This window comes from Lethenteron reissneri, chromosome 51, assembly GCF_015708825.2.
Source record: "Lethenteron reissneri isolate LAM-NWPU_2019-01 chromosome 51, ASM1570882v1, whole genome shotgun sequence".
NCBI classification, from domain to species: Eukaryota; Metazoa; Chordata; class Hyperoartia; order Petromyzontiformes; family Petromyzontidae; genus Lethenteron; species Lethenteron reissneri.
The window spans coordinates 6,170,065-6,186,104 of NC_083829.1; positions in this window are offsets into that span (position 1 = coordinate 6,170,065).

Sequence of the window (16,040 nt, forward strand, 5' to 3'; positions counted from 1 at the left end):
AGGGGTTGACAGGTATGCAATTGTGGTTTTGACAGGAGGTTGGGGAAGGTGGTGGTGGGACCAGGGGGAGGTTGACTCAGCCCATCATCTCGCCTCGCTATCCGGTGGTCGATAAAACAGGTACTACTTAATCGCGGGGGAAGCCAACCCAGTGGTTCTGCTACGTAGAGACTGGTCACCTACCGCCCGCGTCCGCGCCATGGGAATGTGGAATTTCCACCACCGGTTCAGGGCTGTTAGTAGGAGACAACACACACACATGCCTCGTTGCTTATTGAGCAGGACATCGCTTTAACTTTACACTTCATGTTAACCGTGACTAGAACTGTGCCTGTCGCTAGCAGCATTTGCCCCAACAGTCTGTGGATGATTCTCACGACGTTTCGGCCACAACGCAAGCAGCCGTCCTCAGGTGAAGACCTGGTCTTCACCTGAGGACGGCTGCTTGCGTCGTGAGAATTATTTTATTGGTTTATTTTTATTATTTTATTATTTCCCTTCTACGTGACTTTACCGAAAGAACCAAGAATATGAATCCCTGCAGTCACGAAAGCTTTAAATCGAAAAGTCTGTGGATGCTATACGAGGGGGTGGGGGGTTCTGTGTCGTTTTGGTTGTCAAGTTCACGACTCAACTCGCTAACCACTGCGCCTCTGCTCGACTTGCACTGTATTTGCATTCCCTTGTTGATGGTTAAATAAAGGGACATCGCTAGACTCGCTTAACCTGATCTGAGAAAGGGAAAAACAAAAATGATATTGCACTCTGTGTGTGTGTGTGATGTGTGCGCGTTGTGCCTTTGGCAAATCGTCGAGGCCATTAGGTGTCTGTCACGCGGTTAAGAGTCGAGCGTGCGCATTTATTAATCATGACGCAAACTTGCTTGGGATATGTCCAAATCGCTTGGAATGCACCAGGACCTCGCGAGCTGAGCAGGTGTGAGCCTGGTGATATTTCCTTGATGGGTGAACAGCATAGACCAAGATTGGTTCAGCAAATTTTTTTTTTTAATGCCACTGTTTTAGTGTACAGAACTGTACTCCTGATACTCACCGATTTTACCAACCCGCATGGCCAGCGTGGTGAACGTTGGCCGAATGTCTGTGTCTGTCTGTGTGTGTTGCCGGTTGGAAACATTTAGGCTGGCCTGCCTACGATCAATCCTGGGTTTAACCTGCAGGCTGGATTGTGTGAGGAGCTCACAAATCCTTGAAAGATCTGGGCAAAGTCCCATCAGTGAGCTCCTCCGGCAGGCAAGGCTGCGTTGGCTGGGTCATGTAGCCCGCATGGCCAGCCACCGCATGCCTAAACAGCCTTTGTTCGGCCGGATCGAGGGGGCTAAACGGGCGCGGCACGGGCTAGAGAAGAGATGGAGTGATGTGGTACAGGAGGACGTGGAGCTGAATGGACTTGCCGATGACTGGTACAAGCGGTGTCAAGATCGGCCTCAGTGGAGGAGGCTCGTGAAGGACGCTACTGGGCAGTTGGAGGCAGTCGCCCTCCAACAACAACGGAGGGCGGAGGAGCGACGCTCACAACAACGAGCGGAGCGCCGGGTGGCTAAAGCACAGCAAGTTGGTACAGTAGGGGGCACAGGTGGTGCATCAGCCAGTCATCTCGGTCATCTCAATCAGTCGACCCGTTGCACCTGGGTCTGCCCCATGACCTCCTGCCAGCGGGCGTTCGGCACTTCACGTGGCCTCAAGGTGCACGTGGCCTCAAGGTGCACATGGCCTGGCACAAGCGTCGTGGTGACGTCACCGCCACTTAGTGGCGAATGGCGGTTGTTGTGTGTCTGTGTTGCTCTTGTGTGTTAGGGAGCGGTGTCGTCTCGATGAACAACACACCGCGCTAATACGCACACAGGTGAGTTATCAGCCCAGCCACGGGGTAACAACATCTGTGGTGAGTGATATCAGAACCGGTCTTGGGCCTCACTCCCAGATCCACTCAGGCATAAAAAAATAAATAAACCTGAACGTGATTAAAATAACAACGGCAATCATCATGAGGCCTCCTTCGCCAGTAGCAAAATATAATAATACGTTTTTTTACCCTTTTTTCAGGCAACAAAACGGAAACCTTTTTTTTGGTGTGGACCAATCAGTTTCAAGGACAATGCCAATATATTATCAGAGTGTGTTTTTGTTTGCATTCTGACTGCAGGTATTGTGGTTAATGCAAACATGACTCCTTGTAAAAAAAAAAGTTTCAGTTTTGTTGCCAGAAAATGGATTAAAAAACCCTATCATTATTATAACAACGGCAAGTTTTTTTTTTTAGATACATGATATACTGTATTGGTTAAAAGCAAAATGCGCAGCCCTGCAACGACCTGCGCACAACACTGCTGGCGGAAGGGCGCTCTACGGTACCCGACCCAGAGTGGTGTTTCAAAGCTACGGAACTCTTCCTGCACGCTGGTACAGACGCCTTGGCAGAGGCTGGAAGTTCGCCAGCCCTGAGCTCAACCAGACGCCGACAGAATCTGCCGAAGGCTTCGCTGGAGAGTTGCCCACGTAGACACCTGGACGGGAGAGGCAGGCCGTGGTTTGGGATGCAGTAGGGCCGTGGTTCATCTTCTTGGTTCTTTCGGTAAAGTCACGTCGAATGGAAATAATAAAATAATAAAAATAAAACAATTCTCACGACGTTTCGGCCACAACGCATGCAGCCGTCCGCAGGTGAAGAACAGGTCTGTCGAGAAGACAAGAGTCTGAATGAAACACCCCAGACTTTCAGACTCTGTCTTCTCGACAGACCTGTTCTTCACCTGAGGACGGCTGCTTGCGTTGTGGCCGAAACGTCGTGAGAATTATTTTTATTATGTTTTATTTTTATTATTTTATTATTTCCATTCTACGTGACTTTACCGAAAGAACCAAGAAGATGAAGTCCCATATATAAACGCATCACGCGTTATTAATCGTATCACTGTCTTACCAAACTGGCGTTGTTTGGACGGTGTTTATATTCGCGAGGTGGTGGTGGGGGGGGGTACAGTATTGCACGCACTTATCCTTTCTAAATGTGGCAAAGCCCATCCAGCCACCGGCTACTCTCTGGTGACCCTCCCGGAGTGAAAAGTCACGTCGGAAAATGCGGTCTCCGTCAGGTTTTACTCGTCTGTCGAGTGGCGGATTGTGTCTCTGTGTGTTTGTGCTCGAGAACACTTTTGGAATGTAATGATTATCGGCAGTGGTGGCGCTCTCCGTAACCAAACTAAAGGCAAAAACGCTTAGGACCCTCACTTAGTAGCGCCAGGGGTTACAGATTGTTAAAAAATATGTTTATAAAAGAAAGTGTGTTCTCATGTGGAGGGACAGATTTTAAAAAACATGTTTATTAAAAAAAGTGTATGTTCTCATATGGATGGACAAATTTTAAAAATATGTTTATAAAAAAAGTGTTTGTTCTCATGTGGAGGGACAGATTTAAAAAAAATATGTTTATAAAAAAAAGTGTTTGTTCTCATGTGGAGGGTCAGTTTAATATTCTCGACAACGACGCTCATGAACATTTTGTTCAAGTCTTTATTATGCAAGTTAAGGGGTAGGGGGGATGACGACTTTCTGCGAGTCTTCAAAAGCCAGCATTCTTTTCGGTGTAGTGACATAAACTCGTTCAGATCTCCTGCGTGGTGTCACCGGAGTTTACACTATGAGACATCTCCTTTACCAGTGGCAAAATATAGTGATAGGTGTTTACCCTTTCAACTGGTACAAAACTGACACCTTTATACAAGGCATCATGTTTGCAATAACCACAACACAAGCAGTCAAAATGCAAACAAAAATAAACCACTCTGATGATGATAATGATATGCACTGTCCTTGAAGTTGATTGGTCCACACCCGAGACAGCTTTTCTTAGAGCCTAGTCTCCATTGGTGTTGGACCAGATGACGCCAAAAGGCGTACAACTCAAAGACAGGCACTATCAGAATATTGAGAGCTCGGGGTAAGCATTTACACTATGAGACATCTCCTTTACCAGTGGCAAAACATAGAAACAGGTTTTTACCCTTTCAACTGGTTGAAAAACTGACACCTTTATACAAGGCATCATGTTTGCAATAACCACAACACAAGCAGTCAAAATGCAAACAAAAAGAAAGTACGCCTTTTGGCGTCATCTGGTCCAACACCAATGGAGACTAGGCTCTAAGAAAAGCTGTCTCGGGTGTGGACCAATCAACTTCAAGGACAGTGCATATCATTATCATCATCAGAGTTATCACTATCATCAGAGTTGTTTCTTTTTGTTTGGATTTTGACTGCTTGTGTTGTGGTTATTGCAAACATGATGCCTTGTATAAAGGTGTCAGTTTTTGTACCAGTTGAAAGGGTAAAAACCTATTACTATATTTTGCCACTGGTGAAGGAGATGTCTCATAGTGTAAATGCTTACCCCAAGCTCTCAATACTCTGATAGTGCGCTGTCTTTGAGTTGTACGCCTTTTGGTCTTCACCTGAGGACGACTGCTTGCGTTGTGGCCGAAACGTCGTGAGAATTATTTTATTATGTTTATTTTTTATTATTTTATTACTTCTCTTCTACGTGACTTTACCGAAAGAACCAAGAAGATGAATCCCTGCAGTCACGAAAGCTTTAAATCGAAATGATGCCTTGTATAAAGGTGTCAGTTGTTGTACCAGTTGAAAGGGTATATAAACCTATTACTACGTCACCGGAGTTCTCACGAAGTGCCCGCCGAGAAAAAAACGCCCACGTGTCCCGCGGCGCGACGTTATTAGGCGTTGACTCGCACACAACATGCGTGGCACCTCGAGTGACGCTTCAAACTCCCAGCCAAAAATCCTTCCGTACGCGTCCACGCCCAAGTTCATCATCGGCAGTCACTTCACGTACGAGGATTTGATTGACGGCAAAACTCACCCCCCCCCAAAAAAACCCACCTCCTTCAACGCGAATTCATTGGGCATGCGACCGATGACGTGGCCCCAGTCTCGTTATAAATGTCTAAAAATGATGGGTTATTTCTTGACTTGAAGCTTTCGTGACTGCAGGAATTCATGTTCATTTGTCTTTCAGTAACGTCACGGAGAGAGCTTTTTATTTGAACCCATCTACGTGACTTTACCGAGAGACCCAAGAACATGATGGGCCACTTTGCTGAGCTTTCATTTGTGGCCTGGTCGCTTCTGGAAAATGAGTTAATGCCTCAATGGCAGAGGTCGCAAACGGGTTTTGATTCCCTACCCGTACCCGGCCGCACCAGGGTCGCAAACGGGTACCCGTACCCGGCCGTACCCGTACCCTACCCGTACCCGGCTGGGTACGGGTAGGGTACGGGTATCGGGTACCTGATTGCGACCTCTGGGATGAAGCCATGTTGCAGGCGCGGGTGGGTTGATTCTAGGAACTTGAATTGTGAGAAGAGACAAGACGTTGGGAAATGAGTGACAAACGGTTACTCACCAGTGACTCACGGTCTACCCGTACCCGTACCCGGCCGCACCAGGGTCGCAAACGGGTACCCGGGTATCGGGTAGGGTAAAAAACCAAGAAGATGCTGAAGTGATATTTGCCCGCTTCACTCGCAGGGCACGTTGGAGAGATCTACTGGCGTAATTGGCCAAATTGTGTGCCGGCATCAGGGTTACATTTGTGTGAGCCAAATGCGAAAATGACCCATAATTTACGCACCAATCATCGTCCCCTACTGTGCGAGTGAGACTACTGTACTGTATTCTGGTGAAACTAAAACACGAATTGTTGTTGATTTTTAAATCCTTTAATAAATCCTTTATATTAAGTTCACTTGCGTGCTTACTTGCTTGCTTAGGACCGTGCAAATCTTTCGGTCGTTTTTTAACCCACTTGCTGTGATCCAATCGAGCTGCCATTTTGCACACAGCCTCGTGGTGCGTGACAATTAATGTTCGTGAAAAAAATTCAAAAATTTTACACTTTTTAGGACAAAAATATTATATTTAATTACCAATTGCTTAATGGTGCAATGCAATCATCTGACCCATATGTGGCAGCCATCTCAAGCCAGAGGACAAGAGGACTCTAGCCGCCACGCATATAAAGGATTTATAGTGAAAAACTTTGTTTTTACGGGTTATACTTATTTACCAAGTAAAGCCAATTGAGCTATAACAGCTCTTTTTTCAGAAGCGACCTGGTCACGTGTGATAGCTCGACTGAGTGGTGTATCACGTGGACATGTAGAGCAGGCAAATAACTCTAAACGCGTGATGTTTATTCTAAATGTGGAGGGAAAAAATCGGAGGGCCCGGAGAAAAATCCACGCGTCGACGGGGAGAGAGACACGCAAACTCCAAATATGCAGCAGCAGGCATGAGGGTCGGGATCGAACCCACGACCTCCTGTATACCAGGCGAGGTAGTTAACATCTCCTAGCAACCGTGATGATGATGATGAGAGACACGCAAACTCAAAATATACAGCAGCAGCAGGCGTCAGGGTCGGGATCGAACCCACGACCTCCTGTACACCAGGCGAGGTAGTTAACATCTCCTAGCAACCGTGATGATGATGATGAGAGACACGCAAACTCAAAATATACAGCAGCAGCAGGCGTCAGGGTCGGGATCGAACCCACGACCTCCTGTACACCAGGCGAGGTAGTTAACATCTCCGAGCCACCGTGATGATGATGATGATGAGAGAGACGCAAACTCAAAATATACAGCAGCAGGCGTCAGGGTCGGGATCGAACCCACGACCTCCTGTATACCAGGCGAGGTAGTTAACATCTCCTAGCAACCGTGATGATGATGATGAGAGACACGCAAACTCAAAATATACAGCAGCAGCAGGCGTCAGGGTCGGGATCGAACCCACGACCTCCTGTACACCAGGCGAGGTAGTTAACATCTCCGAGCCACCGTGATGATGATGATGAGAGAGACGCAAACTCAAAATATACAGCAGCAGGCGTCAGGGTCGGGATCGAACCCACGACCTCCTGTATACCAGGCGAGGTAGTTAACATCTCCTAGCAACCGTGATGATGATGATGAGAGACACGCAAACTCAAAATATACAGCAGCAGCAGGCGTCAGGGTCGGGATCGAACCCACGACCTCCTGTACACCAGGCGAGGTAGTTAACATCTCCGAGCCACCGTGATGATGATGATGATGAGAGAGACGCAAACTCAAAATATACAGCAGCAGGCGTCAGGGTCGGGATCGAACCCACGACCTCCTGTATACCAGGCGAGGCAGTTACCATCTCCTAGCCACCGTGATGATGATGATGAGAGACACACAAACTCCAAATATACAGCAGCAGCAGGCGTCAGGGTCGGGATGGAACCCACGACCTCCTGCATACCAGGCGAGGTAGTTAACATCTCCGAGCCACCGTGATGATGATGATGATGAGAGAGACGCAAACTCAAAATATACAGCAGCAGGCGTCAGGGTCGGGATCGAACCCACGACCTCCTGTATACCAGGCGAGGCAGTTACCATCTCCTAGCCACCGTGATGATGATGATGAGAGACACACAAACTCCAAATATACAGCAGCAGCAGGCGTCAGGGTCGGGATCGAACCCACGACCTCCTGTACACCAGGCGAGGTAGTTAACATCTCCGAGCCACCGTGATGATGATGATGATGAGAGAGACGCAAACTCAAAATATACAGCAGCAGGCGTCAGGGTCGGGATCGAACCCACGACCTCCTGTATACCAGGCGAGGCAGTTACCATCTCCTAGCCACCGTGATGATGATGATGAGAGACACACAAACTCCAAATATACAGCAGCAGCAGGCGTCAGGGTCGGGATGGAACCCACGACCTCCTGCTAGGAACCGGGCCGCGCAGCAGCAGGAGGTGATAGCGGTGAGTCCGCGCGTGGAACCCGCCCCCGTTGTTTTATGATTCATCACTTCCATCCGCGCCTCTCTCACGCACTGCGCACTCGTCTCAGTCACGGTGTTGGTGATCCCACAAGCTGCTAACCCCTAGTAGCCAACATGAGTAGAAAACAAACGTTGCTGGAGAGCTTCTTTGAATACGGGGGAAAGACCCAATGATGACCCCCCACCTGCTCCCACCCCCGGTCCGTGAAAAACATTGTCTGCCACGGAATCGGTCCCTGGTGCCAAAAAGGTTGGGACCGCTGCCCTAAACAATCGGCTACAGTGGACGCGAACCACGGTTCTGTCTCACCACATAAGGGGGCGTCCATAAATGACGTCACGCACCTGGGGTGGGGTGGGGGGGTCAGACATTTGTGACGATGTGTGACGAGGGTGGGGGGGGGGGTTGAGAAATGTGACGTCACGTAAAAATGCGCAACTTTAAATAAATATAGACAATTCTAGATTTGAAGCTTTCGTGACTGCAATGATTCCTATTCTTAGGTTTTTTCGGTAAAGTCACGTAGGTAAAAACATTAAAAAGTAACGGTACCACCTGAAGACGGAAGCTTGTGTTGCCTCCGAAACGTGATTTTTATTTTTATTTTATTTTACTTTTTAATGTTTTTACCTACGTGACTTTACCGAAAAAACCTAAACATATAGACAACACGTTCTACTTAATTAAATCGACTTTTTAATGTTATCTTCTACAACATCAGAGTGCAGCGCCACATTAAATACGCACTACAATGACAATAGTTTAAAGCGATTTGAAGCTTGTTTTATTCTTTTAGGGGGGGGGGGGGGGGGCAGAGCTTTGTGACGTCATATTTGAGGAGGAGGGGGGGGTCTGACTTTTTGTGACGCCGTGTGACGAAGGGGGGGGGGGGGGGTGGTCAAAAATCGTCCAAAATCGCGTGACGTCATTTATGGACGGCCCCAAAGCCACTACTGAACTACGACTGTGGAAGGGGTTGTGTGGGACATATCTCGCAAGCGCAACGCGCCGCGGCTGCATCATCCGGATCATGATTCCCGTTCCTGAAAATGAAAACGCAACCTCCAAATTTGTGCCAATAGTTTCGATTTAAAGCTTCTTTCGTGACTGCAGGGATTCATCTTCTTGGTTCTTTCGGTAAAGTCATCACGTAGAAGGGAAATAATAAAATAATAAAAATAAAACATGATAAAATACAATTCTCACGACGTTTCGGCCACAACGCAAGCAGCCGTCTTCAGGTGGAGAACAGGTCTGTCGAGAAGGCAGACCTGTTGTGCCAATAGGTTCACGCAGCCTGCCACACACACACACAGATACCGGATTATAAGACGCAGCCCCCCCCCCCAACTCTTGCTGTATATTACAAAGGAGGTGGGGGGGGGGGGCAAAACAATTGCATCTTTTCTAATCCAGACAATATGGTTATTATTCATAATCAACGTTTTTGGGTTTAGATCGCGTTATTTATAAATGTGTCGTAACCCTCCACCACTCGACACGACCAATCAGCAAAAAAGTGTCACGTTGACAAAAGACAAAATAGTTCACTGCTTTAGCCCACCGGTGTGTTGAAGCGTGAAACCACAACATTGTTGTACTCAAAAATTGTAAATGTTGTGGTTTCACGCTTCAACACTGCACCGGTGTGGGGCTAAAGCAGTGAACTATTTTGTCTTTTGTCAACGTGACACTTTTTTGCTGATTGGCCGTGTCGGGTGGTGGAGGGTTACGACACATTTATAAATAACGCGATCTAAACCCAAAAACGTTGATTATGAATAATATTGGTCGCGAAAGCCTGCTACGTGTTAAATATGGTCATTAAGGCATTTGCTAAGTCGGTGTCACCCACAGCCCTCTTTGTCACTCCACTGCTGGATGAGAGGATCTTTCCGCGCTGTTGGGGTCGTGGTGGGGGTGCGGGGCTATGCGTTTTGACCATACTTCACCACGCTGGTCAGTGCGGGTTGGTGAAGTCAGGGGGAGCACAGAAGTACAGTACAATGTATGGTGCTTCGCTACTCCACAACGTAAACCACCAACCCACAAAGTTATGAAAACAAAAAACAATGAAATGTTTTGGGTCTCGACCTTTGAAACAGCGCCGCCGTGCGGTGCATGCTGGGGGCACGCGCACAGCGGCCTCGAATGCACGAAAACACTTGGGGAAGAGAGATTCCGTGGGGAGAAGAATATCTCGCAATAGGGGCCGTCATAAATAACGTCACGCGATTTTGGACGAGTTTTGACCCCCCCCCCCCTTCGTCACACGGCGTCACCAAAAAGTCTGACCCCCTCCCTTCGAATATGACGTCACATAGCTCTGCCCCCCCCCCCCCCCAAAAAATAAAACATGCTTCAAATCGCTTTAAACTATTGTCATTGTAGTGCGTATTCAATGTGGCGCTGCACTCTGATGTTGTAGGAGAAAACATGTATTATTTCCCTTCTACGTGACTTTACCGAAAGAACCAAAAAGATGAATCCCTGCAGTCACGAAAGCTTTAAATCGAAATTTATTAAAACATAAATTTAATTAAGTAGAACGCGTTGTCTATATTTATTTAAAGTTGCGCATTTTGATGCGACGTCACATTTCTCAAACTCCCCTCGTCACACATCGTCACAAATGTCTGACCCCCTCCCCCCACCTAGGTGCGTGACGTCATTTATGGACGGACCCATAGCGGAACAGGTGTGAACTGCACGTGAGTGCAATGTCCAGCGGCACGCGTGCGACCTAATAGGGACGACTTTTCCCCCACCCATAAAATCGTGTTTGGTCGAGGAAAATGAACCGATAATCGGCTGAGTAGAATTGATGAAATAATCAAACATCCCAGCTCTACGTGCGGGATAATCGCTTTGTCCTCTTATCGATTCGTACACCCATACCTGTCAACCCATACGGTTTAGCCGTATTCTTGTACAGGTCCTATGCGGCGGACAGCCAATTAAATAGGGGCAAAACGATTTCTCTGTGTTTGTGTTTCTTCCTTGTGATGATGGGGACTTTATAAGGTGAACGTTGAGATGTATAAGGGCACGTGGTGACCAATAAGGTCTGAGTTGGTCTGCGATAAGGAGGGCACTGAACACATTATCCTGCGGAGGGAGCTGGTAGGAACGTTGGGTTGCTCGGTCAATGGCCAGGGTCAACGGCGGCGTGGTGTATTCCGCAAATATGCCCGACTGTGAGGGCGGGCACAAGCCGGCGTGAGTAGGTTAAACGTTGAGTTTTATAAGGGCACCACGGGGTGACCAGCCCCTCCCCACCCAGCCCCCACCCCCCACCCAGCCCCACCCTCCCCACCCAGCCTTTCCCCACCCAGCCCAGCCCCTCCCCACCCTTCCCTCCCCACCCAGCCCCACCCTCCCCTCCCACCCCCCACCCAGCCCCTCCCTCCCCACCCAGCCCCTCCCTTCACGACGGACGGACGAACACAATAATCCCCTGTGGGCTGGTGGAACCAGGAGGTTCCTACCAGTATCAGGGGTTGCATAGAATGAGTTTACAGCACAAATCTGCAGTCACCATGCAGAGGCGCTACAGTTCATCACGAATGCACAACATCCAACATCGATGGTGGGTACACAACAGAGGTCGCACACGGGTTTTGATTCCTTACCCGTACCCGGCCGCACCAGGGTCGCAAACGGGTACCCGTACCCGGCCGGGTACGGGTAGCCGGGTATCGGGTAGGGTACGGGTATCGGGTACCCGGTTGCGACCTCTGGTACACAAACGCCAAGGCACCAAACCACACTGCGCTCCAAGTTGTGCGGGTGAGCAAATTTATTCTCAAACGCAACGAATTCAAATAACCAGGTCGTGAGAAAGCAGCAACACCACTGCGGTATAAAACGCACGCATTTATATTAATAAATATGTACATGTGCAAGCCCTTTGGGGCCGTCCATAAATGACGTCACGCACCTGGGGAGGGGGGGGGGGGTCAGACATTTGTGACGATGGGGGGGGGGGGGTAGAAATATGACGTCACATCAAAATGCGCAACTTTAAATAAATATAGACAACACGCTCTATTTAATGAAATAGACTTTTTCATAAATGTTTTCTCCTACAACATCAGAGTGCAGCGCCACATTAAATACTACAATTACAATAGTTTAAAGCGATTTGAAGCATGTTTAAAAACAATTTGAGGGGGGGCAGAGCTTTGTGACGTCATTTTTCAGGGGGGGTCTGACTTTTTGTGACGTCGTGTGACAAAGTGGGGGGGGGGTAAAAAATCATCCAAATTCGCGTGACGTCATAAAACATAACTAACCTGAGAAATGCAATGATACTGGTAGGAACCTCCTGGTTCCACCAGCCCACAGGGGATTATTGTGTCCGTCCGTCCGTCGTGCAGGGAGGGGCTGGGTGGGGAGGGGCTGGGTGGAGAGGGGTGGGTGGGGTGGGGCTGGGTGGGGAGGGGCTGGTCACCCCGTGGTGCCCTTATAAAACTCAACGTTTAACCTACTCACGCCGGCTTGTGCCCGCCCTCACAGTCGGGCATATTTGCGGAATACACCACGCCGCCGTTGACCCTGCAGGCCATTGACCGAGCAACCCAACGTTCCTACCAGCTCCCTCCGCGGGAGGAATGTGTTATTGTATTAAACAGCATAATCTTGATAAAAGAATGTCAAAGGACATGTTTTATAATCAAATGTAAAAAAGAAACCTCAGGATGTATGGTCAGATCAAGGAATACAATCACAACACGACTGTCAATTACGAGTCAGTGACCCCAACACGGAGCGGGTGGAGCATGATGACCCTCTTCAGGTAACATGATAACAGTCGATGGAAAAATGTGCGTCACAGAGATAACCAGGAGAATAGCACTGGCCTAAAAATATACATGTCAGAAAATGGGGATCTATTTTATTTTTTGAAAATCAAATAAGTATTTTTAGGTTTTTTCGGTAAAGTCACATAGGTAAAAATGTTAAATTAATAAAAGTAAAATAGAATAAAAATCACGACGTTTCGGAGGCAACACAAGCTTCCGTCTTCAGGTGGAAACCCTCACAGCCCGATTGCTGTATCAAGTAAATGTTTTCTTTTATTTTACTTTTATTAATTAAAAATTTTTACCTACGTGACTTTACCGAAAAAACTAAAAATATGAATACTTGCAGTCAGGAAAGCTTCAAATCTAGAATCACATAAGTGACTAATGACGAGAATTGGAATACTGCAGTGTTGCAAATGTTATGTTCGCCTGTACGCATGTGAAAACTGGACAATTACAAAGAACCTTCAAACGAGAAGCAACGGAAATGCGGTTCTATAGAATAGTTTTAAAATGTACACGAATAAACGGATAGCAGGTACAAAAAGAAAACTGCTAATACTTCGAGAAAGATCAGTTGGATTTCTTGGACATGGAATGAGAGAGCAAGAGATCGAATGCAGTGTTTTGACTGGGACGTTTCGAGGCAGGCAAAGCCAGGCAAAGCAGTGAACGCATTTGCTCGAAGCCATTTCAACAATTGTATGCAATTGGGAGGAGTATCTAAGGCAAAGGTCTTGAGTAATACTGGTAGGAACGAAGTGAACCAGCCTACAATAGATTATATCGTCCGTCCGTCCGATGTCCAATTAGGTGTAGCAACATCGCCCCCTACTGCAAACACTTGGCAGGACCCTACAAAAACCTTTAGACTCAGTGAGGCTTTCCTGGCTTAACAAGTGTAACATTCCCTTATAATTCCCTGAGATAGTTTTTAATTAAAACATTTTAATTAAAAATTAACTCACAGCGGCCTAAAGCCTACAGCTAGGCCTAAAGCCTAGAACTAGGCCTCAAACTCTCCCTTCGTATCGTACCCCCGCCATTTCATTTTATTATAGCCATTCATTTGTTCGTTCCTACCAGCCCACCCCGCAGGGACCTGTTATCATCAACAGAACTGAATGAAACGCCATGATCGCCAACTTATTTTAGAAAAGACATGGCACAAAGCGAGAGAGACGTGTATATTTGTTTAAATGACTAGTCACTGTAGTCAGTCACGGCCTGAAATCAAACTCAGGTTAAGGGGTACTTAACACAGAGCACTAACCATTGCGCCATCGTTACACCCCCGATTTGAAATCATTACAAGGGGCACATTAATAACCATATTCTGCGGTTTAAACGCGTTAAGAAAATAAAAAGCCTGTTAAACCAAAGCCCTGTGTCAATAAAGTTATACTAATCTTTTACACCATTGGAACCTCATTTGCCAGTAAAAATATGATCATTGTTTTTTTACCCTTCTATCTGGCAACAAAACTGACACCTTTTTTACAAGGAGTCATGTTTACATAGACCACAATACCTGCAGTCATAATGGGTGTGGACCAATCAACTTCAAGGACAGTGCACATTATCAGAGTTATGTTTTTGTTTGCATTATGACTGCAGGTATTGTGGTCTATGTAAACATGGCTCCTTGTAAAAAAGGTGTCAGTTTTGTTGCCAGATAGAAGGGTTAAAAAAAATTATTATACTAATCTGTTCACGCGTACACACACACCTATTAAAATACAGGAGGGGTGGGGGGGGGGGAAGCTTTCTCATCCCCGGAGAATAAGGTAATGGAATTGGCACCTTGAATTATGACGTGTCAAATCATGGGGGGGAAGAGGCAAGTCGTTAATGCTCTAGCGAGGTCACTACAGTAATAAGGCACAGACCTGCACGGACGCATCTCCGGCACTTGCGTACAGACATTTACAAATATAACACGTGGCAGGCTTTCGCGACCAATATTATTCATAATCAAGGTTTTTGGGTCAGATCGCGTTATTTATAAATGTGTCGTAACCCTCCACCACCCGACACGGCCAAACAGTAAAAAAATGTGTCACGTTTTCAAAGGACAAATTAATTAATTTATCCTTTGAAAACGTGACACATTTTTAAATTAATGAATTGTCCTTTGAAAACGTGGCACATTTTAAATTAATTAATTGTCCTTTGAAAACGTGACACATTTTAAATTAATGAATTGTCCTTTGAAAACGTGGCACATTTTAAATTAATGAATTGTCCTTTGAAAACGTGACACATTTTAAATTAATTAATTGTCCTTTGAAAACGTGACACATTTTAAATTAATGAATTGTCCTTTGAAAACGTGGCACATTTTAGATTAATTAATTGTCCTTTGAAAACGTGACACATTTTTAATTAATTAATTGTCCTTTGAAAACGTGGCACATTTTTTAATTAATTAATTTATCCTTTGAAAACGTGGCACCTTTTTAATTAATTAATTGTCCTTTGAAAACGTGACACATTTTTTTTACTGTTTGGCCGTGTCGGGTGGTGGAGGGTTACGACACATTTATAAATAACGCAATCTGACCCAAAAACCTTTGTTATGAAGACATTTACAAAGTTCACACTATTCACACTGGACACGTGCAGTGGCACAGTTCGGTTTTCACGCTCGCAAGCCATTAACACTCTCCGGGACCTCCAGTTTGTTTTCGCCTCCACATTTAGAAACGTGAGTTTAAAGTGTCTGGCTGCTGTAACTTTTCCACGTGATAAGCCACTTATTTTAATTTCATTTTTTACCTACGTGATTTTACCGAAAGAACTAAGACTATGAATCCTTGCAGTCACGAAAGCTCCAAAATCTAGAATCACTTCTAAGAGGTGTCCATTCTGAATACGAGCTAAATAGCTCAGTGGGTTTGACCTGCTAAATTCAAATAAAACGTTAAGTTTAAGACCTCGTTTTTAAATCCTTTATATTAAGTTCGCTTGCTTGCTTGCGTGCTTGCTTGCGCGCTTACGACCGTGCAAACCTTTTGGTCGTTTTTTAACCCACTTTCCGTGATCCAATCGAGCTGACATTTTGCACACAGACTCGTTGTGCGAGACAATGAATGTTCGTGAAATTTTTTTTCCAAAATTTTACACTGTTTAGGGAAAACAAATTAAATATTTAATTACCAATTGTTTAATACTGCAGACAATCATCTGACCCATAGGTGGCAGCCATCTCAAGTCAGAGGACGAGAGGACTCTAGCCGCCACGCATATAAAGGATTTAGAGTTAAAAACTTTGTTTTTACGGGTTATACTTATTTTCCACTGCACAACCGGGCTGCTGTGCTGGGGCATAGCGAGCCATTCCGGCACGGCTCTGGTAGGCA